This window comes from Cervus elaphus, chromosome 30 (genome assembly GCF_910594005.1).
Source record: "Cervus elaphus chromosome 30, mCerEla1.1, whole genome shotgun sequence".
In the NCBI taxonomy this organism is placed as follows: Eukaryota; Metazoa; Chordata; class Mammalia; order Artiodactyla; family Cervidae; genus Cervus; species Cervus elaphus.
This window is the reverse complement of record NC_057844.1, coordinates 84,355,442-84,379,685: the sequence shown is the minus strand read 5'-3', so window position 1 is coordinate 84,379,685 and position 24,244 is coordinate 84,355,442.

Below are 24,244 nucleotides of genomic sequence, written 5' to 3'. Positions count from 1 at the left end.
CCGTTCCTTCTGCTCCCTGCCGTCCCCCGTGTGGCCCCGAGGGCTGCGTTCTGTCCCCCTCCACACCTCCCCCGCTGGGAGCATCTGACCGTGGCTGCCGTCCGTGTGCAGGGCGGGCGGCCTCTCCTCACCAAGCGGGCGGCCAGGAGCTCGTGAGAACGCCGCGGAACCCCCCACCCCTCGCCAAGGCTGCTCCCGGCCGGCAGTCCAATGCAGGATCTGTGTTGCTCCTCATCCCGCCTTGGGCTGAGCCTTAGGGGCTGGGGAAGGGTCCCCGAGCCGCTTTACAGAGCCTGCGAGGACTCCTCCCCGGGGGCAGTGGCTGATTCTGCTCTTGGCGCCGGGTGTCCGCGTGCACCTCCCCCCGGCCTTCTGCGCGAGGCCCCTGGTGCTCTCGTGACGCTGAACATCCGTGGGCCCAAGAAGACCCCCTGGTGGGCACTGCGAGCACCCAGCTTATCCGGTAGGCGCTGAGAGACCTCGTCCACGGGAAGAGACAGCAACGAGTTCAGCGAAGCAATATGTGCACTACACGGGTGACTGGCGTGGAAGGCCAAACCAACAGCCTACTCAAGAAATCATCTGAACAGCCTTATATCTAACAAATAAACTAAACTTATCATTAAAAACCTTCAAACGAAAAAAAGAAAGGCCCTGGCAACACAATGAGAATTCTTTACGCGGGAATGTGAAATGGTACAGCCACTGTGGAAAAAAGTACCGTGCTATCTCAAAAAATAAACAGAATTACCATATGGTATGCATGCTTAGTTGTTCAGTCGTGTCTGATGCTTTTGCGACCCTATGGACCATAGCTCGCCAGGCTCCTCTGTCCATGGGATTTTCCAGGCAAGAGTATTGGAGTGGGTTGCCATTTCCTCTTCTGGGGAATCTTCCTGACCCAGGATCAAACCTGCATCTCTTGAGTCTCCTGCATTGGTGGGCGGGTCTTTTTTTATCACTAGTGCCACCTGGGAAGCCTTCTTTGCATAGACCCAAAAGAATCTAAAACAAGAGCTCAGACAGATACTTGTCCACCCATGTTCAGAGCAGCACTATTCTCAGCAGTCGAAAGATGGAAACAACTCCAGTGTCCATCAACAGCTAAATGAATAAGCAAAATGCAGTCCATCTATACAAAGGGATATTATTCAGCCATAAAGAGGAAGAAGATTCTGACACAGGCACTGACGTGGATGAATCTGGAAGACATGATGCTGACTGAAACAGGCCAGACAGAAAAGGACAAATACTGTCTGATCCACTAATATGAGGTCTCTAGAGGAGGCTTCCCTGGTGGTGCAGAGGTTAAAGCATCTGCCTGCAATGTGGAAGACCTGGGTTCGATCCCTGGGTTGGGAAGATCCCCTGGAGAAGGAAATGGCAACCCACTACAGTATTCTTGCCTGGAAAATCCCATGGACAGAGGAGCCTGGTGGGCTACAGTCCATGGGGTAGCAGAGAGTCCGCATGACTGAGGGACTTCACTTTCACTTTCAGAGGAGGAAGGCAGAGGATGAGGTGGTTGGATGGCATCACTGATTCAATGGACATAAACTTGGGCAAATTTCAGGAGATAGTGAGGGACAGGGAGGCCTGGCGTGCTGCAGTCCGTGGGGCCGCAATGAGTCAGACATGACTTAGTGACTGAACGACAAGAGGAGTCACATCAGCAAAGAAATAACTAGATGGTGGCTGCCTGCTGGGGGCGGGGGCTGGGAGCTGCTGTTTAATGGGGGCAGATTTTCTGGTTGGGAAGATGAATCAGTTCTGGAGCTGACGGTGGTGACGGTTACCCAGCATTGTGGATGTATTTAGTGCCATTGAACTGTATACCTAAAATAGTTAAAATGGCAAATTTTACGTTTTGTATATTTTACTGAATGCTGTGGTCCATGGGGTCACAAAAAGTTGGACATGCCCTAGTGACTAAACAACAACAACAATATTTTACTACAATAAAAAAATTTCATTACAACTGACTTTCTAAACACAGGGGAAAAAACCTTATTTTGGTTCTAAAAAGCATGTTTTATGTCTAATCAGCTCATTTAGGTAGAATCTGGCACAACCTGGTCCTGTGGTGGTGGTTTAGTCACTAAGTCGCGGCCAACTCGTGTGACCCCACGGACTGCAGCCCACCAGGCTCCTCTGTCCACGGGATTCTCCAGGCAAGAACACTGGAGTGGGCTGCCATGCCCTTCTCCAGAGGATCTTCCCGACTCAGGGATCGAACCTGGGTCTCCTGCATTGCAGGCAGATTCTTTACCGACTGAGCTGCGAAGGAAGCCCAACCTGGTCCTAAGAGACTGCTTTCTGCCATACCAGCAGCGCTGACCCCGTGGAGAGAGGACCCCTCCGGCCTCCTGAGCCGGGAGTTCTGCAAACACACGACGCGCGCGGAGGCGCATCAGAGGAACCGCTTAGCCTACAAAATCCTCCCCAGCCGCGGATGAGTCGGCTGTGCCGCTGAGCGCCTTCGTCAGGGTCCACTCCCCTGGCCGGAGAGGTCGGGCAGGACAGAGGCAGGTGGGGTGGGGGTGTGGCCGTGACCTGGAGGTGGTGGGCCACCTGAATAGACTGGGCAGATGTGCTGACCTCTGCTCAGAGAACTACAGAATTCTCCAAGAAAGATGGAACGCGGAAGAAACGTTGTCTGTTGAAGTCACTCGTTTGTGCTAAGAGGCGTGAATGTCATGATTCTGGAAGCTTCTCTAACTTGTCCACGCTCGTGGAGTGACCTGGCCAAGGCAGGACACCCAGCATCCACGCTTGTGTTTTCCTCTGTGTGTTCACAGTTCACAGGTGCAAAGAAAAGACAGAACCAGCCCCATGCCATACACGCGGGACACGCTCGCCCCCTGCAGCCCACTGCCTCCTGACTTCAGCTGCAAACAGCACTGAGGGGGTGTTGGCATCGTAACACAAACGTCACCTTTGGACCGGTGACAATGACGGGAACGAGGCTGAGCCTGTGACGCCCCGTTGTGCACGGAAGGGCCAGCTCTCCCACCGGTGTTAGACGCTCCCCATCCATCCCAGTGCTGATGGCGCTAGGGCCTGGGGGTTAGCACGGCAGCAACTTAAATGTAACATGGGCTTAAAATGCATACGCGTGAAGGACTATATCCACAACACCCCCATCTCCCTAACTTGAGGAAGGTCCTGAGAGCTCCATCAGAATATTCTGTGCGCTGCATAAGAATTCCCAGAGCTTGTAACCGTTATTGTTGCTGTTTAGTCACCAAGTCGTGTCTGACTCTTTGTGACCTCATGGACTGTAGCCCACCAGGCTCCTCCGTCCGTGGGATTCTCCAGGCAAAATACTGGAGTGGGTTCCATTTCTTCTCCCGGGGATCTTCCCAGCCCGGGGATGGAAGCTGTGTCTGCTGCATTGGCAGGTGGGTTCTTTACCACTGAGCCGCCCGGGACGCCTGTGCTCATGGCTACACAGCTCCTAAGCGTCATTACTCTCTTCCTCATATCCAGCTAAAGTTACACTGTTTGGAAAACCGTGGGAAAACTGTATATCGAGTAAAAACAAGTCACACAATGAAAAATAGGTTGTGATATCAAACGTTGGTAAGGGTGTGGAGCAAGAAAAATTGCAGCTGGTGGGAGCGTAAATTCATACCACTTCTCAGGAAACCTGCTCAGTAATTCTACTCCTAAATATGCAGCTCTCAGAAACACCTACAAGTGTGCACCGAAACACAAGTATGAAATGTTCTCAACCACATCACTCGAAACAGCCAGCGCTGGGAGCAGCCCTGTTGCCGGCTTGCAGTAGGAGGGATAAATGAACGCGGTATATTCAGACAGTAGATGTTACACTGCGGTGATCTGTGAACCCACAACACACTGCTTACATGCTGAATATATACTACGTGTGTACTGCATACATGCTCTGTATATGCTACATGTGTATGACACACACACTACATATATACTACATGTATGATGCATACACACTACATGTATACTACATTTGTGCTGCACATACTACATATATACCACATGTGTATTGCACACACTATACACATGCCATGTGGTGCATACATGGTACATGTGTGTCACATACATGCCACATATGTGTTGTCTGTGTTGTGTGTGCTGCATGGTAGTGCACACATGCTACACATGTACTACATGTGTATTGCATGCATACTACCATGCAACACTGCTCACTCAAAATATGGACAATCTTGTGGACATTACATTGAGAAGAATTCGGACACACAATATAGTGCAGTTTTTTTCATGTTTAAAAACAGCAAGACCCCTACAATGAAGCCAACTAGAAAAGCGCTTACTCTTCAGCAGTGATGACTGGCGGAGGTAGGAAGGAGTGGCCAGGTAACACCCTAGATCTTGTCCCGGTGTCCCCACAGATGCAGCGCCTTTGTAAACAATTCTTCTAGTGGTACATTTAGGATTTCTGAGCTTTTCTGTGTGTAAGCTGTTTCCATTTAGATGTTGACTTTAAAATGTATCCATATCCTTTAAAGTGTATTTGTAGACATTAAGAATTAGCTTTGAGACTAAAGACTACATAAGTGAAGTTAATGAGAGTGATAAAAGTCCTATGAGATTCAAGAAGTTAAATATTTATGTTTTAATAAATGCATTGAAGTTTGACACATTGCTATGCTTCTTGATTGACATCACTGAGCAGAATAGGAATAAAGCTGTGGGTTAACACCCCCTATTGGCCGTCAGTGGTAAGTGCAGGTAGAATCAATACAGGAGACCATCAGTGGTTGTAAGCTCTGACACCACCTTTGCTCATAGGAGCTACAAGTCAGCATTGAAGTTTAGCAGAAAAGGGGGAAAGAGGTTGGGCTGTAAAAACGCTCTCTGGTGAGTGGACAAAGCTGTGAGGGCTGCATCTTTGACTCAGAACATCTGGGTCTCTCATTTAACCGTCCAGGCGCGCGTGGTCCAAACCCCTCGGTTCCCACACTGGACATGACACGCGGTCAGCAGAGAGGGGAGACCTCGTCCTTCTCGATTCTGGCGTCCACACCTGCATCAGCTGCTCCGTGTGACGACTCCGTGGTCTCATAAACGTGGAGTCACCCAGGTTTGTCTTTTTGTGACTGGCTTATTGTTTATGTTTATTTTTAACAAGAAAGATTGGCCAGAATTTTTAATAAACTCTGCCTATTCCTATATCATTTGCTTCATGAACCCCACCCCCTTCACCGTTCTGTCTCTTTGTGATGTTTTTGTCTTCCTCTCTGCTTTAATCCTTTTTCACTAGTCCTTCCCGCCTCTTGTTCTAGTGCGTTTTACTCCCCCTCTCCTGGTTTTCCGCCTTATTCCCATACTCCATGGCTTCACTGGAAGGGACCTCTAAGGATGCATGTGTGGCGATGACTCTCGGAGAACCCGGACAGTCATGTTTGGCCTTCCCGTGGTCAGTGGGGTTCACTCACCAGCGCCCCCCTGGGCCCCAGGGAGTAGTTACCTCTCGTGTTTCCACAAAACAGGACGAAGTGGGTGGAGATGCCTTAAGGAAAGTGAAGAGTCTTCACTGGGGCCACTGCATCTTTTACCCTCCAAGGAGACCGGATGACTGTTCATACCCCGGGGACCCTCCTGGGCTTCTAAGGAGGAGAGGAGTTCCTGAGTCAACAGTTGGCAGGTGAGGAGGGGCAGCTTCCCGGCGGCGGGAGAGGAGTGGGCCCTGAGTCCTGAGGGAGGGCAGGGCTGCGCTGAGCCGGGAGGCTCTGGGGTCCCTGCACGACCAGAGGGAGGGGAAAGGGGCCCCAGGGATGCATGTGATGGGCTGAACTGCACCCCAAAAAGGCTTTCCAGGGGCTCTGGTAAAGAATCCGCCTGCCAATGCGGAGACACAGGAGACTCAGGTTCGATCCCTGAGTCGGGAAGATCCCCTGGAGGAGGAAATGGCAACCCACTGCAGCATTCTTCCCTGGAGAATCCCGTGGACAGAGGAGCCTGGCGGGCTACAGTCCATAGCGTCGCAAAGAGTTAGACACGGATGAGTGAGTAAGCAGCAGCAGAGTCCCTGAAAGAACGGGCTCACATTCCAACCCCCAAAACCCCTGCAGATGTCAGGAGTAAAGACGAGCTCGTGTCCGAGCAGGGAGGGCCCTTCGCCAATGTGACTGGTCTGGAAGGTGAGCTTCCCCCACCTGCTGTGTATCTTGAGGCCTGAATTCTGTTCCCAACAGAGAGAGAAAGCCACAGACTTTAGAAACATGTTTTAAACAGCTAAGGACAGAAGATACCCACAAAGAGCTCCAGATTCATCTTGCCAAGCTCCGCATTTTCTCAACTCATATTTCTATTTCATAACCAATTGTGGCCATAAATTGGCATTTTCCTGTGGACAAGACGTATGATTTCCCATTTTGTAGAGTCAGCATGTAAATGAGGAAAAGCAGTGACGTGCTGACTGGGCCATCCCCTCATGTCTAATCATTAACAGCCTAGGTGATCTTTCCTGAGCACCTACTATGTGCCAGCTTCGGCGCCAGAGCTGGGCACACCTGGCGACCGGGTGGGAGTGGTCTGTGCCCCCCGGGTGCCCTGTCTCACCCACACTGTGGTTTGGGCTCCCCTTTGTGGGCCTCAGTGTCTTATTTCTCGTGTAAGCTGGGCGCTTTAAAATCAATGACGTTACGTCACACTTCATGTGATCTTGGGCAAACGTCTGCATCTCTGGTTTTAATTTACTGGATACAAGAGCTGGGCTCAGGCGCTCTCATTCTGATGCAGAATCCAGAGCATCTTGGGGACGTTTCTCCTTCAACATGAGTTTCATATTTGATTTCTACTGAGGTTGCATATTTATAGGAGATTAGGAAAGCGTGTCTATAATAAAGAGATAAAATGTGATGGTTTCCATTTTATGGGACAAAAAATATTAAAAAAACAAACAGCTAACCTATCATGTTTCAGTCTGAAGTTTCTGTTTGCTGTTTGCAAGGTGTTCAGATGAGCAGGAGAACTCGGTTGCAGCCCGGTGCCACTGCAGAGGAGTTCAAAGTGACAGGTCACTGTCCGGGAGGCTGTGTCCTAAGACTGCGGGCGACATCCCTGCCTCAGGACAGAGGGAACCGGAGCCAGAGAGTGGAGCCCGGGGAGGGCGCAGCCGGAACTTCTCCCCCAGGCGGCTGAGGAAGAACAGCAAAGGCGCTGGGACGGCCCAGCTGCTCAGGGGTGGTTTGGGGACGCGGTGAAGAATCCGAAGACGTGAATGAGAGGGTCAGGTGTGGAGGCGTTGGTGGCAGCTGGGACAACTGCCGCTCTGGAAAGGAAGCCCGCCTGGCCGCGGTCCCGCCGGGCCCCCACGGATGCCTCGCTGAGCCCGGCGCCGGGTCCGGGCGGCCGGGGTGGGACCACAGCCGGGCGGGACACGCAGAACGGATCCACCGCCACAGGCGCAGCCCGGGGTGGTGGGCCCCTATGCTCTCAGCGGCTTCAAAAACAGCCTAGTTCTGTCGAGTCTTTTCTGTCCCATGATGGAAATTTAAAAAAAAAAAAAAAGCCTTTATTTTGTATTGGTTTACAGTTAACAATGTTGCGACAGTTTCGGGTGAACGTTGAAGGGTCCCACGGTTTTCCAGCCCCGGTGATGTACTCACCCGTGTGCTGGGTGCAGCCGGCTGGCCACTTGCCAGGGGCTGAGCGTGTCTCTGCAACACGTGTGTGCATGTTACTCACTCAGTCGTGTCCAACTCTGTGACCCCAGGGACTGCAGCCCACCAGGCTCCTCTGTCCAGGGGATTCTCCAGGCAAGACTCCTGGAGGGTGTCTGCTGGCTTCTTTCCCTTCTCTGTGATCAGCACTTTGTGGGGATGGGTCGATACTTTGAGAGGCGGTCAAGAGCCCGCAGCTCAGCAGGCTGACCCACTGGCCGGGTTACCGTGACGGTTCTAAGTGATGGTCTCCTCACCCCGTGATTTCTGCTCCTCTGAGAGTTTCCAGTCTCCCCAGAGATGTGTTTATTCATTTGTGTACATCATTCAAACCAATCTTTTTAAATGTTAAAATGTATTGAACAAGTTTGAAAATGGAATGAATTATTAATCGGTTATTTTAAAATGTCTAGTTGTTTGACTAGAATTGACCAGTTTCCCTACAAAATTTCATCTGAGAAAGCCTGGTCTAAATGTTGTTGATTTCATATGTTTCTGTCCCCTCACCATCGATTTTGTCACCCACACTTTCTGATATTTAGTTCAAGTTACTGGCTATCCAGGCTTCCCAGGTGGGCTCAGTGGTCAGGAATCCACCGCCCATGCAGGAGATGGAGGAGATGCAGCTTCGATCCCTGGGTCGGGAAGATCCCCTAGAAGAAGAAATGGCAACCCACTCCAGTATTCTTGCCTGGAGAATCCCGTGGACAGAGGAGCCTGGCGGGCTAGAGTCCGTGGGGTCACAGAGAGTCGGACATAACTGAGCGCATCACAGCACTGGTGATAAAGACATAAAAATATGAGCCAGATAATGTCACACAGAGTCACTTGTGAAAATTTTAAACCAGAATTAGGGAGGTCGGAAGGTCTTAACATAACCCTTTTGGGAAATAGGATATTTAAAGCTGTGGAATTTACTGAGTGTGGTTTCTGTTTCCACTGGATGACATAGTTAATCTCTAAAAATAGAAAAACCCATTAGACTAGCATCTAACAAGCAGCAAGAGTGTCAGAGTCTTTCTCTGAGATAATGGTTCATGTACATGCTGTCATGAAAGCGATCACGAATCATCCAGAAGATTTGGTTTTTGTTCCACACCCGTCGCCTCTGTTTGACTTAGAATTAACATTCCCTATAACAGGTCACTTTTGACCAGAAGTTCAGCCACTTTTGTACATTTAATTTCCTTAGGAAGCTTTTCTAACATTTGTGGGCAAGGGCAAGATGCATAAATCCAAATGGACTTGGCTGGGATGGCGTATTTCAGCCAAAAATTACTTCAGGGTACAAAATGAAGCAGATTTTTGCCAGGAGATGGAGTCACTTCACCAGCCAATGTGACCTAAACACACCTGAGTCCCAGCCGAGGCCAGCAATCTAGACTCCAGGTAGCTGGTTGTTTTATTTACTCTTGTCCTTCTCGGAAGAGCTCGAGGTTCAAATGCGAATGTCAGTCATCAGCTGTGATCACACCTGCAAGAAGCTGCGGTTTTCCCTGCAAGGTGTCTCCGAGGAATTCTGGAAGCAAGCAGGCGTGGAGACCCGTCAGGCCCACGGCTGCCCTGTCCAGCTACAGCACTTCCCCTTGATGGCAGAAGATGAGCCCGACTGCCTCAGGCGGCAGAGAGCCCTGGACAGTCAAGAGAGGTGGAGCCAGGGGGTGGCTGCCTTGCTGGGTGGTCAAGGCAGAGCCACAGGTGTGCTGTGGAGGTGGGCACCTTCTCACGGAGCTCCACCTGCGCAGCGGGAGGGCTGGGTCTACTGCAGCTCCCCCCGGCCTGGTGAGCTTACGGAGTGCTCAGAGGTCGCTTTGGCAAGATGCCCACGTATCCCAAAGCTGGCCCCTTCCAGGCAAAAGGGGTCCTTGCCCAGCTGCTTCAGTTGTGTCCAACTCTTTGCAACCCCATGGACTGTAGCCCGCCAGGCTTCTCTGTCCATGGGGTTTCCCAGACAACACTACTGGAGTGGGTTGCCATGCCCTTCTCCAGGGGATCTTCCTGACCCAGGAATTGAACCCGCATCTCCTGCATTGGCAGACGGGTTCTCTACCACTGAGCCACCGGGAAGGCCCAAAAGGGGGTCCAGGGGTAGACAAACTGCAGGATGACTTCCCAACGAACAGACGAGGCCGTGCAAGGCCAGCTAGGTCTCTGCTGCAGTGAGTAGCGGCTAGCGATGCCGCTACACACCCCACGGCCCAGGACAGCCGCACAGCAGAGAACACCCCGGCAGAAAACAGTCAAGAAACTCTGTCTTCAAAAGTTCAGTGGCTGAGAGATAATTTACACCAGAACTTGAAGCAAACAGCTCATCTGCAAAACTTAAGCAAAGAAAATCCTCCTCGTTCAAAACTGTCCCAAAGGACAAAGCTCTGAATCACCCAGTGACTGTACATCTTCCGGAGAGCCTGAGGGGTGATGGGGGTGTTTCCTAGCTGTCGGTTGAGGACAGGAGTCAGACTCGTCTACCGACAGGCAGTGAAACGGCTTGGGAAGAATGTGCGCTGATTAGTGTGGGGATGAAAGAATGTTCTTGAACGTTCTCATTCTTAACTCGGTCACAAGGGCTGGCCTGTCACTTCCTACTGGCTCAGGACGGGGGGCAGAGCTGACGGGGACCAGGAAACGCTTCCAGGCAGACGGTGCTCTGCTCAAATTTTTCTTCTTCCTGTTCCCACCAAAATCAGTCACCTCCAAGATGCCAGTATGATGGGTTTGGTGTCAGATTCTTACAGAGGAAAAACCCTTCAGTCAACTCTAAGGGTGGAATAGTAAACTTCCGAGCGCGTTGGAATCGGGAATCATAGCTTTAATACAGATTGTGACTCAGTGTTATGACTCACCCCTGACGGGGAAAGCAGTCTCGTGGAACAGATTGTTGGAAGCAGTTCTGAGGCTGGGCGGGCCCTGTGGATCCGTGAATGAGGACCTCACACAGAAGGGGGGCGGCTCGGGGAAGGGGTGCCCCCATTCCCTGTCCCTGAGGAGGGGGACCTCAGGCTGCAGTGACCAGCCCAGGGCCCTCTGCAGAGCCACCCTGCGTGCGGGACGCACCGCAAGCCAAGGTTTCCAGGAGGGGCAGGAGGGAGCGCTGCACCCAGCGGCCCCCCGAGGGTCACACAGCACGTGTGCGTCCCTGTGGCTGGAGGAGGTGGGCCTGACGCCACGGTCGCGGGCCCTGAGGTTTTACAGAGAACAGCGCCCCCCGCCGGCCGCGCCCTTATTTCCGCCTGGCGCCTTCACTCCTCCCCCGAGGCCGCCGTGATGAGCTGGTCGGGTGGCACCCCTGATTCAGCGGACAAGAGCTCGAGCAGACTCTGGGAGGCGGTGACGGACAGGGCGGCCACGGGGCTGCAGAGAGTCGGACCCGCCTGAGCGACCAGCAGCAGCAGCAGCAAAGGCCGCCGCAGCCAGGAACCAGACACGGGGTGACTTCACGCGGCAGAGGCGCGTCCCCCGACAGGCCTGGAGCCAGAAGTCCGAGATCACGGTGTGCTGCACGCCCCTGCGGCCTCCGGGCGGGGGTCCTCCCGCTCCCCCAGCTCCCGGGCCCAGGCTTCCGAGGACTGAGGCCGCGTCACCCCCGCTCTGCCGCCCGCTTCACTCGGCCGCCCGCCCTCTGCGTCTGAAGTCCTCCTCCTCTTACAGGGACACCAGCCATCGGACCGAGGGCCCACCCAGCCCAGGACCATCTCCTCTCAGGAGCCTCAGCACACACCCTGATTCGGACATCCTGAGGTTCGGGGTGGACAGGAAGCCAGGCAACCCTGCTCAGCCCACGGCAGTCATGCGTTCGGAGTTCTGCCTCCTTGAGGCAAATGGGAAAAACGGCTTCCTCTTCCTCCCTGGTCATCCCTCCCCAGAGAGGACGGACTCACCGGCCTCCCTCCCCAGGACCGGCTACGGCGGTCTGGCCGGCCTGTGACTCAGCCCACCTTCGTGCAGGCTGGGGCGCAGGTCCAAGCTCTGCTCTCAAGTCCGGCTTGACCAGAAATACAATCTGTCCAGCTCCTGAGCACCCACCTCAGTCTGAGGGCCTGGGGGGAGGATGTGACCTCGGCACCGGCGTCCCCAACATCAACGGCCGTCGTAGGAGAGTGCGGGGCAAGCTCCAGGGACTCACAGCCAACCCAGCAGGCAGGACGCTGTGGCCCCAAAGAGAGAATTCCAGAGGCCCGGCAGGCCTGACGCACCCTTGGACACCATCCGCCAGGAGCAGAGCCCTGAGGGTGCGACCAGTCTCCAGGGCCTGGGTCACCATCCTAACAGGAGGCCCGGAGGGCCCCCCCAGGGGCAGGAGGACCAGTGAGGTGGGGGGCAAGCTGGAAGCCCCTCCAGTCACTGCTGCCCTGATAGTTCTCATTCAAGTCCCGTCGAGGGTGTGGGGGAAGGGCCAGCTTGAGTCAGGGTGGGACGACTGGCTGGGGAGCCGCTTTGGGTGGGTGGGGGTGAGGGGCAGCCACCCTTGACCTCTGACACTCTCCAGGCCGGGCCTGCGGGGTGGGGCCAGTCCTGAGCGGGCCCTGCTGGTGGCTCGTCCCCCCGGGCAAGGCAGGGGCTCGCCCCCAGGCGCCAGTGAGGAGCCCGCATCCCAGGCCTCCACAGCCACTGGGCCCTGGGCAGACGGTGCCCGCAGCCATCTGACCCCGCGGGGGCGTCTGAGCGCGGGACTCTGCGGAGAAGCCAGAGTTTAAAATAAAACAGCATGTGACGGGACGTTCCAGCTGGGAGAAGACTCGGGTTTCGAGGTCACTGGTTCAGATCAGGGGACAGCTGGGCCTGTGAGGCCTGGGTGATCCGTGAGCGAGCTGGGGTTTCTGCTTCCCGTGGGCCAGCTGTGTCCCTTCAGCTGCCCGCTCACCCGGGAAGGCCGGGCCTCCGGGAGCAAGCTCTCTGCCCGTTCCAACGGGGCGACGCCTGGTGCTATCCAGGCCGAGGAGCACGGCGTGGGGTCTGTCGTTCGGCAGACGGACTCTTGTCAGAGAAACAACCGTTAAAAGCAGGGCAAAGGGCTGGGGGAGAGGCTGGGGAAGAGGGGGTGATTTCCCGGCAGCGCCCCCTGAGGAGTCACCTGCATGCTGGGCCCAGGATGCGCATCTCGGGAGCAGTCTGGGGTTAGAGCTTTGATGCAGAGAACTTTAAAAAGTGACCATCAAGAGAGGACTAGACATTTAAACTTAAACACTCTGAAAATCAAACCCGGGGCTTCCCTGGTGGCTCAGAGGTAAAGAACCCACCTGCCGATGCAGGAGACATGGGTTCGAGCCTGGTCAGCAGAGAGCTCACGTGCTGCCGAGCAGCTACGCCCGTGGGCCACAGCTACCGAGCCCACACGCCCTGGAGCGAGAGGCGCCGCTGCAATGAGAAGCCGTCACCACCACAGCCAGAGCGTAGCCCCCATTCACGGCAACTGCAGAGAAGCCCGCAGAGCAGCAAAGAGCCAGTGCAGTCAATGAGGAGATAAGGAAAATTATTTCTTTAAAAAATCAAACATACTGCCAAAGGTGAACGATTTGCATTCATTTGGTCTAATCAATGATTCTAATTCTGGAGTTCTAATTTGTGTTCATCTCCAGAAGCCAACATCAGTCGCTTTACAAAGAGCAGGACTTTGTCTTGGGGTCAGAGTTGTCATCTGTGTGCAGGGGAAGGCTGGGGGGAAAACGCAAAGAATGTCAAAGCAGCATCTGCAAGAAGGCCTCGGTTCTGACAGCAGCAGCATCCGAGGGCACTCTAGAAATCCTTTGCAGGCGGGGTGGTGCTCTGAAGGTGGTCCAGGCAGGGGGATGGGTTGGCTCATTTCTCTACTCATCACAGAAAGGGAAAAGCAGAGGCTAACGATGATGGTACCTAGTCAGGTCTGTGCTGGGCGGCATAAGTGTCCTCTCGGTTGCCTGGACTCTGTCCAGAGGGCACGCTGCCCCCAGAAATCTCAGTCACCCCTGTGCCCTGGGAGCCAGGCAAGGAGGGAGCCCCGGAGTCGGAGAGGCCATCCCAGCAGCTGGAGGCAGCTGGGCTGAGATGCAAGCAGCAGGAACCCAGGTGGCACCGAACCTGCATCAAGGCAGCGGTCTCAATACCCCTGGGGCACAGGACGACTCTAGCCCCAATTTCATCTAGAAAAACCCAGCCTAGTTGAGCTGGCCTCCAGAGCACAGATGGGAAAGCAACCTCTTCTAGATCAGGAAGGTGGGAGCCGGCAGAGCGGGTCCAAAGCTTTTTGTCAAAGAAAAGGAACAGCCTTGATGAGAAGCAGGCAGACAGAGACAGTGGCGGGACGGCCCATGGACCCTGAGCTGATGAAAAGGGGCAAGAGTAGGAATCAGTAGTGTTAACACGGGTCTGAAAAGAGACCACGCCCCCGCCTGTCGCACCCCGCGCCGGCTGTGTCAGAGAGCGCCTTTCTTGCGCACGTGGTCACACACCGGCGCAGTAATAGTGTTTGTTTCAGAAGATGGTGTTTTCTTTATTCCTCATGCCACCAAAGCCAATTCTAAACGGCAGGAGCCTGTACGCTTCTGTCGCTTTTCCTGCGCTGTTATTAGGTTGAGGTTGACCCTCCCCGGGGCCCTTGACAACCTCAGAGAGACCACCCAGGCTGGGAGCTGAGGGAGCCGAGCCCTGCAGAGTTCTAACTGAGGGGGCACACAGTTATTTTATTTACCACACCGCAGCTTTTTCACACATTTCATAAAATCCAAAAAAGTCGCTGAACGGTGATGGATGGCTTCTTTTATTTTGTTTTATCTTGTTTCTATATCAGTGTTGTTGCTGTTTAGTCCTTAAGTCGTGTCTGACTCTTTGCACCCCGTGGACTGCCACCTACCAGGCTCCTCTGTCCATGGGATTTCCCAGGCAAGGATACTGGAGCGGGTAGCCATTTCCTTCTTCAGGGGATCTTCCCAACCTGGAGTCTGAACTTGCATCCTCCTATATTGCAGGCAGATTTTTCCTACTGAGTCACCAGGGAAGCCTGCCTATTAAGTCAGCAAACTAGTAAACACACACTGAAATGCCTCATTGTGTCTTAACTCACTTCACAAGGATGATCTGTGTTTCCTGCTGCCTGGGAAGCACAGATGTCTGGAATCTTTGTCAAACACTCTTTTGCATACGGTTCAGTGGCAGGTTGCAATTCCTAAGAACAGCCACAGTATCTCTCATCCCAAGGTTTTTTTTCCCCCAAACTGTGACCTCAATGCTCTTCTCTTGAGTCAGCCATTTCCTGCACTTGACTCTGGGCCGACTTTGTGACGTGCTGACCAGAAGAGTGTGGCTGGATTGATGTGAGGTGACCTCCGAGGCTAGGTGATGCTGTAAAAAGGTCCTGCATTTTGACCCGGTTCTTCTGAGGCACCCGCTCTGGAAACCCCACCACCACGCCCCGAGGAAGCCCAGACGGGCCTGCTGTGTCTGAAATGGTTACTGAGGTTCTTTTGCATCCAGCCTGTGTCTCACCCTGACTTGAGCCATCAACCTCTCTATCCGGGGATGCAGTTGTAGTAACTACTTCTCCAGTCGCAAGAGGGTTATTTCCTATTTCTCCCTGAGTTATTTAGTCATTTCAGACCATCTTTAGCTACATTTCTGCAAGTTCAAGTCAGTGCGAGACACAGGAAAGGAAAAGAATTTGGCCTGGTCTGATCGCTATTGCTTGACAACAGGAGAGAGAATTGGTAATTTTTACAGTTATCTTTCTAATCAAAATTTAACTATACGAGCAATACAAGTGCATTTTGAACAGTTCCAGAAAGCTAACAAGTAATAATAAACAACAGCCGTACCTCCCCCTACTCCCTAACCCTGCTATTCTCATCAATTTGCTATGCTTTTTTCAGATTTTTTATACATTTGCAAGCATGCTTTCTCAGAGAAAATGCAAAGTAGAATTAAAATATGGAGTGTCATTTTGTGTGGTTTTCTTTAACCCATAAACTTAATAATATGTTAAAAACAGCTCTGCCATGTCCCTTTGTATTTATTTTTTAACTGCACACTTGAATCCCTGCACCCATGAGATCGTCACTGCTTTAGTAGCACTTTCTCCTGTTTAAAGGGTTAGAGTTTTAATGTCTTCATATTTTATGTGATGGAGTTTGTGCTTCTGTTTCTTATGCTCCTGTCAACTTTGGGTCCATTTCTGGGCAATTAAAAGGAAACACCTCACTTCATTACATCCCCCCCACAGAGACATCTTTTGTATATTCAAAATTACTTTGTATATCTTGGGTGTTTTACGGTGATATCCCTCACCTGGTATAGTTTTTGCTCTAATGTGAAGAATACTTTTATCACATCTTATAGTTGGATGTTACTAAGATACAGAAAAGCTATTTACTTCATTTTATTACAATTATAAACTTGAAGTTTAAGGGTTAATCGTAAATGGGGTTGAAGATTAGATAGGGGTAATTTTAAGGAATGTGTTACTGCACAACATATAATGCATCAACACGACTTTCCTGATTCTGATAGTATTTTAGGTCATGTAAGCATTGTTTGTAAAAAAAAAAAACACATAACGAAGCACATCAGAGTGATGGAGTATCACAGCCTCAACTTACTCTCAAACGGTTCAGGAAAAACTGCTTTATTGTACTACTACTTTATGTAAGTTTATGCAGCCTTTATGTAAGTTTAAGGTTTTTTCTTGTTAATTTAAACAAATAATTGGAGCTGCCTGCTTCTAAGGGAGTGAAAACTTAAACAGGGGCTAGGAATGCATGTGTTTAGCCAACAGGCTGTGAATGTACCTGCAAAGTTGTCCAGTTCAGAAAAGAGGCGCGGCAGCTGAGGAGCAGTTTGCCGAGTTAACACCCTCCATACAACACCCTGGGCTTCCCCAGAGGCTCAGCGGCAAAGAGCCTGCCTGCCACGGCAGGAGACCTGGGTTCGATGCCTGGGACGGGAAGATCCCCTAGAGGAGGAAATGGCAACCCACTCCAGTACTCTTGCCTGGAGAATCCCATGGACAGAGGAGCCTGGCAGGCTGCAGTCCGTGGGGTCGCCGAGTCGGACACGACTTAGCGTCTAAACAGCAACAACACGGCAGCCAAATTGTCTATGCAAGCCTATCGGCCTCAGGCAGCAGCACGCTCCTCCCCGTAAAGTCTCGGCCTCTCATCTCCTTCTGTCATGGCGGCTTTTTTCCATTTGACTTTCTGGAAGTTTTAATCCCACGCTCAGCCACTGCCAAGTGACAGGATCGTGTCTCAACCTCAGCTGGACTTTTTTTTAAAAAACCATTTACAAATGCTCTTCCAGGGCAGGGGTTGGACGAATTGCTTTTTGGGCCCCTTCCAGTTCTGTGATCCTGGGCCTGACGGCAGGCAAGGAGCACAGGGTGCCTGGGGACACGGGCTCCGGCCCCGCCCCGCCGGCTCTGGGCCAGGGCGCCCGCACCTCCACCAGCTCAGCCCTCTGGGCGGTGGGTCTGAAGGAAGCTTTTAAATAGCAGCAGATGTTGCTTCTCAGGGACGTTTCTGGGAACACAACTGCTGAGTTCAAGCCACGCTTTGGGGTTCTCTGCAAGAAGACTCTGGAGAGACATCAAATGTCCGTCTCCTCAACCAGTTCAGTTACATGTTCAGAATTTTCTGTCGCTCACACACACTGAGAGATTGAACAGATGAGCAACGGCCGGAACATACATTAAACACAGAACCTCGGCCCATAGACTGCAGCAGCGCCCAGGACACGACACCTCAGCCACGCATGGGCTCCCGGGAGCCTGCCAACTTTCATGCCTGCTCGAAGCTTAGGACCCACCGAGGCTCTTCTAGCCCGGCGTCTTTCCACTTCAGATTAGCTGCCCGAGCTCTCGGGTGCCCTCCAGGTGACCCGGGGTGACCGGCTGTCCTACAGGCCCCGAGAGCCTCCTCCAGGCCCCTGAGGGTGACGGTGAAGGGGCCCCCCGGCTCCCTAAGGCCCCACAGGCCCGGGAGAGCTGAGCAGACTGAGGCAGGCGCAGGAGTCGCCCAGGAGGCCGCCCCGTGCCCGGCCGGCCCTGACCCCGTCAGCTCGCTGACGTCCCTCCCCAGCTGAGCAAGGCAGTACTTGTCACCACTTCACAGGCAGGAGAACGGAGGCCGAGGGGCGCTCACAGCCCCGTCAGTCGCAGAGGAGGTCCCGCGCCCTGGCCACCCTCGTGGGCCTCCCTCACCTCGCCTGCGGAGCCTCTGCGTCCAGCCGGGGCTGCACCCCCACCCCCAGGGCTCAGCCTGGAATCGGGACCCTGCTCAGAAGGGGCAGGTATATGTGCTGGACACTGGAGACCCACACCTCCGAGCCCTCTGCTCACGTGGCCAGGAAGCCAATCGGGAGAAGGAGGTGGGATGCAGAGTGCGTGGCCTGCACACCAACTGTGCCCTGCACTCACAGGTGAGTGGGGTGGGTATCACCTCCTCCTTCCTCCCAACACTCCTGCCGAGACTCCGGCCTCGAGAGCCCACCCCCGTGGCCCACAGCTGAGCGCCAGCCCTGGGCTGGCACCACCCGCCCCCCGCAGACGCCTGGCAGACACAGCAGGTTCAGTTCAGTTCAGTTCAGTCGCTCAGTTGTGTCCGACTCTTTGCGACCCCATGGACTGCGGCACGCCAGGCCTCCCTGTCCATCACCAACTCCCCGAGTTTACCCAAACTCATGTCCATTGAGTCGGTGACGCCATCCAACCATCTCATCCTCTGTCGTCCCCTTCTCCTCCTGCCCCCAGTCCCTCCAGATTCAGGGACTTTTCCAATGAGCCAACTCTTCACATGAGGTGGCCAAAGTATTGGAGCTTCAGCCTCAGCATCAGTCTTTCCAATGAACACCCAGGACTGATCTCCTTTGGATGGACTGGTTGGATCTCCTTGCAGTCCAAGGGACTCTCAAGAGTCTTCTCCAACACCACAGTTCAAAAGCATCAATTATTCGGCGCTCAGCTTTCTTCACAGTCCTACTCTCACACCTATACATGACCACTGGAAAAACCATAGCCTTGACCAGACAGACCTTTGTTGGCAAAGTAATGTCTCCACTTTTTCTTATGATGTCTAGGTTGGTCATAGCTTTTCTTCCAAGGAGCAAGTGTCTTTTAATTTCATGGCTGTGGTCACTATCTGTAGTAATTTTGGAGCCCCCCAAAATAAAATCTCTCAGTGTTTCCATTGTTTCCCCATCTATTTGCCATGAAGTGATGGGACCGGATGCCGTGATCTTAGTTTTCTGAAAGTTGAGTTTTCAGCCAATTTTTTCACCCCCCTCTTTGACTTTCATCACAGAGGTTAGGCTAGTATTAAAGTGCAATATTGTTTTTCTCCCAAATGTTACTAGATGTTTGGAATTACTAATAGGTGTGGAACATATTACATAGAAAACATAAAGAAGTTGGAATTCTAAATTTAATTTTTAAAAAATTGGGGTGTAAAAAACATACCTTTTAATATTTATTTGTTATTTCTCCTTCAAAGCACAGATTAGAAAAAAAAAAGCTATGGTAATAGCTTTATAGAGGTTTTTAAAGCCTAAGAGTAGAGTTTTAAAGAAGCAATTTTAATTTAAATGTTATATAATCATCTACTTAATGACACTTTTTAAAATTTCCATCCTTTTTCTTATTCCCAGTTAATGGCATAAAAGTTAAATTTAGTAATGAATTTTTCTATTAAAAAAACTCAATTCATCACAGGCAGGAAAGAAAGATGATTTTCCTTCTTGTGAATCTACTTAAAAGAATGGCTTGTCATCCTAGCTAATTACCCACATAGTTCATTCATTCAGTCCTTCCTGCCTTCCTTAAACCAAAAGTACACTGGGTTTTGGGCTTCCCAAGTGGGCCTACTGGTGAAAGCCCAGACTGTCAATGCAGGAGCACGGGAGACACGGGTTCAACCTCTGGGTCGGGAAGATCCCCTGGAGGAGGAAATGGCAACCCACGACAGTATTCTTGCCTGGAGAATCCCACGGACAGAGGAGCCCGGCAGGCTGCAGTCCACGGGGTCACAAGGAGTCGGACACGGCGGAGCATTCTGCTGCCCTGAGGGCTTCTGTTTGTTTTCTGGATTTGTGTGTGTGTGGACCATTTTAAAAGTCTTCATTGAATTTGTTGCCATATTGCTTCTGTTTTATGTCTTGATTTTTGGGCCACGAGACATGTGGGATCAGGAAGTCCCAACAAATAGTTTAGAAGAAGTTTCAATTAGAAAGACATTTTGATCAAAACAATGATTACATGGATCAAAGATGTTCAGAAAACGGAGTCTTAAATCTTCCCTTTAAAGTATCTGTGGACTAAAGCTTACACTCGCAGTCCACCCACCCAGGCCTCTCTTCCACAGCTGTGTTAGCTGTAACTTAATCAGAAATGTAGGAACCGCTTTGTGAACTTCGGCAGACTCGCCTGTGCAAAGCCAGGCAAGCCACCCTCAGCACACCAACCTCTCCAAGCTGAGACCGCCTCTACGACCTTAGAAGTCATCGGACGTTACTCCAAATGAATCTAGTGGTCCGCTTGTTTTTGTTAAAGTTCATTGAAACATGACTTGAAAAAATAGCCTTTCATTTTCTCAGCCTTGTGGTCAATTCTCCATGATGTGTTTTTTAGAAAAGCAACTTGACATAAAATGACTGGCTAGTACAGAGGTCAATATTATGATTCTCCTACATTTAAAGTTGCTACTGAAACCTAGGAAAGCAGCACAGGTCTGTAAACGGCACCACACTCAGCTACAGAGCACAGCCTACAGGACTTTATTAACCTGATAACGAAACTGCCGTCCTTACCACACTCCTCCCAGAAAACGACCTGTGACAGAAAAGCTTCCTGAATTATCAGAACTAGTATTCCTGCACAACCCTAGCATTCCGTGGACAGCTGCTCTGGGCAGACAGCTGGCAGGGTGAGCAGAAGAATTTTGGAAGGCCCGGCCTGCCCTGTCCCTTCCCCAGGGGCCATGCAGGGTCACTCTGTCCTCTCGGGTGCTGTAAATCCCAAGAAAAGATAGCGCTTAAAGCCCCATCGTCCAAGACGCCAATGAAAGAGAAATGCCTCGCACGTGAAAGAGGAGAGGGAGATTCGGCCTTTTCTATCTTTCCCCTTTTGTCTAAAATGATCTAGGTTCCAGAGACACAGAGAACTTAGCCCGAGAAGTTCGAGGTGAAGGTGAGGAGCCCTCCTCTAAAAAGCTACCCAGCCCGCATAAACCACTTCATAGATCACGGTGCTATGATCTGCCACTGAATAGATTAGATTCATCACAGGTATAGCTTTATCTGCTCTTCATTTAAACAGAAGAGCTCGTTTCTATGGACAGCACACTCATTTATCCTGATAAATCCTGATTTTTATCAGCATGAAAAACAAAAAAAATTAATTTTTTAATATAAAAAACTTCGGCATTCAGTCATGTTGACAAGTTTTAAAAGTGTCACTTCCTCTGAGGGCAAAGTAGCACTCGCTCACCCTACTAGCAAACATCGAGACGCAAACACTGAGAGGCGTGAACACACATTATTACACAGAATGCATCTTGCAGAAATTACAGTTATGGAGCAAAAGCATCAAGGTCGGAATATAATTGCAACATGCTTTTATTTTATTGACGCGTTTGCCACTCAAGTTTCTTTCATTGTCACCATTATGTCAAACACACAAAGAAGTGAGGAGAAAAAAATAAAGCATAATTGGACCATGATTTCTCATTAAGTGCTGGACAGATGCCAAGGCCTCCCTGCTAAGAACAGACAGAAGAAGGTGATTATTCTTTAGGGCCAGATCCATTCATTCAGACCACAAAGGACCCCAACCTCAACCGGTCAGCAGGCAGGCAACCACCAAGAGGCCCTTCTCCGGCCACATGGAAAAAAACTTGGCCACCCTGGACCAGGGGAGGTGAGGGGAGCTGCCCGGGCAGGCTGGCAGAGGACGGCTCTCAGGGCTGGGCATGAAGGCGCCAAAGTGTAAGACAGGGACGTGGTCACTTTTAAAGCCAGTAATTCCTTGCAAACGTGTAAGAGGAATAAGGTAACTAGAGTGTGAGTGTGTCCACAGAGACAGTCCAGGGAGCGGCGCCCGCGGGTTGCCCCTGATGAGCGCACCGGCCTCCGACCCAAGACGCAGACTGGAGAGCATCCCGAGGGTTTCCGTGAACCTCTGATTGCTATCTGAAAGTTTCCTAATTTTAACCACTGCTGCTGGCCTCTAACTTTCCCCTCTTGCTGCCCATGTGAAGCTCAGTCTCTTGTATCTCTGGCAAGTCTGGCCCAGACTGTTCACTCTGATCCACTTAACACCGAGACCATCCATTCTCACCCACAACACACAGACATGTTCACCTCCATCAGTTTATGAGGCCAGAAACCTTTAAGCCACAAAGAAGCATAAGGATATGGCTTCTCTGACTGTTTCAGTAACAAATAATAGAAAATGTGGTTTTCTTATGTAGTGTATCTTCTCCTTCCAAAAATATCTAGAAATTTCTTCCCACACATTGCATATACTCTCTGTACTAACATTCAGGACATCTGTAAATTCGTACAGGGCTCTGGTCTTGCCTGCTATTGCACTTCATCCTGTGCATGTTAAATCACTCAGTCGTGTCCGACCCTGTGTGACCCCGTGGACTGCAGCCCACCAGGCTCCTCTGTCCATGGGATTCTCCAGGCAAGAATACTGGAGTGGGTTGCCATTTCCTTCTCCAGGGGATCTTCCGAAGCCAGGGATCCAACCTGCATGTCTTACATCTCCTGCATTGGGAAGCCCATACGACACATAGATCAGCCACAAATATACAGCTGTCTGCTTTTAACTTATCTTCTTTCACAGAACACCAGCCTGACCTCCAGGCACGAGGCAGATGTCTATGGATGCTGACACCCAGGAACCACCTTCAGCACCGGGCCTGGGACCCTGGTGCTCTGTCTTCAGATGCCCTCAGCCCCAGGCCCCCCACGCAGCCCCCGTGCAAGTGCGCCCCGGTCCCCCACCAGGAAGAACTCGTGGCCTCTGGACGGTAACAGATCTGTTAAATCATGGAGCCCTTTGCCCGCCTTCCCCACCTCCCTCTCAGGAGATTCTACCAGATTTAGAGCTGAGAACATCCATGAACACCCACAACTCACTCAGCAGGGCTGGCTGCTAAGGGCTGTCCTCCACACCCGATCGCCCTGGAGTTCTGCGACAGGCCCATCAACTCCCTGGAGAGACCCCCCCACCCTACCCCCCACTCAAGATAGCAAACAGCCAGACCCGCCCCTGGGACCTGCTGTCCTGGCAGAAGGTGGCCCGGTAGGAGGCTGAGATCAGGCCTGGTAGAAGCCGTTTAGACCTTGCACTCGAGAGAGGAGGGCAAGCACCCTGAAGCCATTGTGGAATAGCTTACAGAAATGCGGAATTAAACCTGAGGCACCGTGGCGTCTTTAATCCCTGCCCAGCCGAAAAGTCTTCCCGACACTAAACAATAGTGTGCTTGGATGGGCAGGAAGACTTGTTAGTGTTATCACTGAGGCTGCACCACTTCTTGGAAGAATTAAAAATAACAGTCCTTGTCCTATTCATGGAGTCTTTGCAACACAGAAATGTAACTAGAAGTAAAACCCACACCCAACCATCCTGCTCGTCAACCCCTGTCACTATGCTTGCGGGTGCTGCAAGAGATCAAACGTTGGGATGGAACTATCCTGCACTTGGGGAAAGAAAAAAGCGCAGGCAGTCTGTTTCCTGATGACTGTAGAACTCTATTTGCATTGTGAGGGGAAATCAAAATCGCCCCAGTCTTGCCAAGAGAGCCTCTGAATGGACCGGAGGCCGTGGATGAAGTTGGGGTTGTGCACGTCTCAGCCCCAGTGGGATCTGCACCCTGACCATTTATGGTCTTGATGCTGGCCTCCAGATCATCTGCACACTTTCCAGAAACTCAAGATACTTATCAGACCCTTGCCCTAGATAACCTGAGATAGCCTATCCCTCACGGAAGAATATTTCCCTTCTTCTGTCAGAGTTAATTATAATTCTTGCCAAACTCGAACAGCTGTGTGTCCTTTTGCCCTTATAAGTCCCTGACTCTTTCTCTCCCCCAGAATGCTCTGTGGGTTTTATCTGAATCCGTGACTCTTGAGTTTCGATTCTTAAAATCCCAAGTTGATACTGGTCATTGTTTTAGAGCATCTGTCTGTATGTTTATGTATTTATGTGTATGTACCATTTTTCTATCTAAGAATGATACTGTCAAAATGAACTTGAAAAACTTCTTGAAGAGCTCTATTTTAATTGGCTTTGAGAAAAATAATCACTTATATAAAGTAAATATTCCTAAAATTCTTAGAAATATTGGAACTGACTCAAGTGTTTTTCAAATTCATGTGATATGGGATAAGTCATCTTGGACTACTGGACTGTTCTTTTTTTTCCCTGGACTATTCTTAATAAGAATAACAATAAGGGCTTCCCTCATAGCTCAGTTGGTAAAGAATCTGCCTGCACTGCAGGAGACCCCGGTTCGATTCCTGGGTCTGGAAGATCCCTTAGAGAAGGACATGGCAACCCACTCCACTATTCTTGCCTGGAGAATCCCATGGACAGAGGAGCCTTGCAGGCTACA